Raw genomic sequence first — 2,470 nt, forward strand, 5'->3', positions numbered from 1 at the left:
GTGAATTGCTTCTACGTCTTTCTTTAATCCGACCTGGTGGGGATTCCGACCATTCGAGCCGCACTCAAAAAAGGACCGCACTAGTGTATTATAAGCGGTCTCTTTCATAGATGGACTATACTTTCCCAAAATTCTTCCAGTAAACCGAAGTCGACCATTTGTCTTCCTCATTACCGTCCTTACGAGCTAGTTCCATTTCTTATCGCTTTGCAACGGTACGCCCATATCTTTAATCGACATGGTTGTGGCCAGCAGCATATTACTTAAGCTGGATTTGAACATTAGGAAATTGTCATTCCTACCCACCTACATTAACTGATGTTTCTCTCAATTTAGAGCAACCTGCCATTCGTCACACCAACTAGAAATTGTATCCTCACTCAAAGATGGTACCTCCCCATACACCTCAGTGTCATCAGCAAACAGCAGCAAACTGCTGCCCTCTACGTCACAGCATTTTTGTACATAGAGAATAACAGTTTCTTGTCACACTTCCCCGGGGCTCTCCTGACGATACCCTTTTCGCAGATTGCGTAATTACCCGTAATGAAATAGTATGCAATTAAAGTTGCCATATAGCCGGCCGTGGTGGCCGTGCGGTTCTAGGCGCTTTAGTCTGGAACCACGTGACCGCTACGGTCCCAGGTTCGAATCCTGCCTTGGGCATGGTTGTGTGTGATGTCCTTAGGTTAGTTGGGTTTAACTAGTTCGAGGTTCTAGGGGACTGATGACCACAGATGTTAAGTCCCATAGTGCTCAGAGCCAATTGGACCAAAGTTGCCATAATATTCTGTCAGATATTGGCAAGATTTGCAAGGGGTTCAAAGATTTCCCAACATTTTTAAGGGGGGTAGGAAGTCAAACGGGCCGACTTGGAGCAGGAGAGGCACCACAGGACATTTTAATTTCCACTATCTATACTTTTTGTCAGCAATCCTATACTTTGTCAGCATGACCAGGAAAGATTCAGGATTTACACTGATGGCAATGGAAGTTCGAAAACATAGCATTTTTTTCTTTTACATGTGAAATTTCAGGTACACGTTTCTTCATAAGTAAGAGAGATACTTCTATGAATTTTGCACAGCATACAAACCATGCTTGCAGGTATATGAAACTCTAGAATTTATTTAATTTGTGGAGAAATGAATGAACTGTTACATTTTAAACTTCATGTTTAGAAAAAACTCAAATTTTATAGTTAATTATCTCAATTTTTACCATAGTTTTGAATAGATTTGGAAAATTCTAGAGTTTTGCGTTAAGGAGTTTGCGTTTAATAAGCATTCCAAGTTTGAAAGTAATAGGATATTTATTTTCGATATTACATGTACCTAAGTACAGAAACTTATGTTTTGCGAAAATGGTCGTTGAAGTTTCTACTTGTATTTGGCATTCTTTTAGAACTGTCCAACACCATCAGCAAGTTCTTTTCCATTTTATACATCATTTTTTTCCATTACACTTTCATATGATGCACTCTTCTTGATTTTATCACTTCCAAAAATGATTTATCTGCGTGCACTACTACTGCCTATCGCATCGAAAGCTTTGATGCAGTTCACTCCGGGCTTAATTCTCATTTTCTCTAAACATATTTCCTGCTTTGCACCCATCATTGAAACACGAAACTTCATTATAAAAACCAATGGCAAGTGCATTTCTTCCCACAAAAATGGTTTTTGGGAATCTTTCCCACACACATTGGTTAAAACTTGGGCACCGTCATGAAGACATTTCTACAATATGTTTTCATTTGCGAGGTCCCTGGATAGGTTTGATGACTTCCATTATAGCAGTTGGTACAGAATTCCTGTGATGACATTCTTCACTTACGTATGACAGAAGAATGCTGTATAAAGAGGTGTGGCGCTGCATATTAGTACACTTAAGGCCAAATAATGTAATAATAATCTCTCAAATATATACGTCTTATACATCAAACTATTCAGGAAAATGTGAGCTACAAAACAGGCATATTTTACAAAGATTGAATTTTTTTTATATTTTTTACGTTCTACCCCCCTTGAAAGTTCAGAAATGTAAAATCGTGCTCTTTACAAAATGCAATTAAGTCATAACTTGATATCGCAGTTGATCGGATTATGAAATGGAACGATCACATTGGCTCAATCGTAAGTCGAAGCAGATGTGAGACTTCATAGGAGACTGAATCAATGCAGTCAGTGAACAAAACGTGCTACCTTCCTAGAATGCCACAACACCGCACAAGTGTGTCCAACCCAAACTAAACAAGATATTAAATGTAAGCAAAAAGGCAACAGAGAGATCACAGGATTATTTCACCCACGAAACAGCATCTGGAAATTGATGAAAGTCAATTATCAGATACCGGCACAATCTGCATAGCAAAATTAAAAGGATCATTTTCCCGAAACAGCGTAACTATCTCTCCCTGCGACGCCGAAGATTGAAAGTTTGTTCACAGGTACCTGCAACCATCCTCTGA

This window comes from Schistocerca americana, chromosome 2 (assembly GCF_021461395.2).
Source record: "Schistocerca americana isolate TAMUIC-IGC-003095 chromosome 2, iqSchAmer2.1, whole genome shotgun sequence".
NCBI lineage: Eukaryota > Metazoa > Arthropoda > Insecta > Orthoptera > Acrididae > Schistocerca > Schistocerca americana.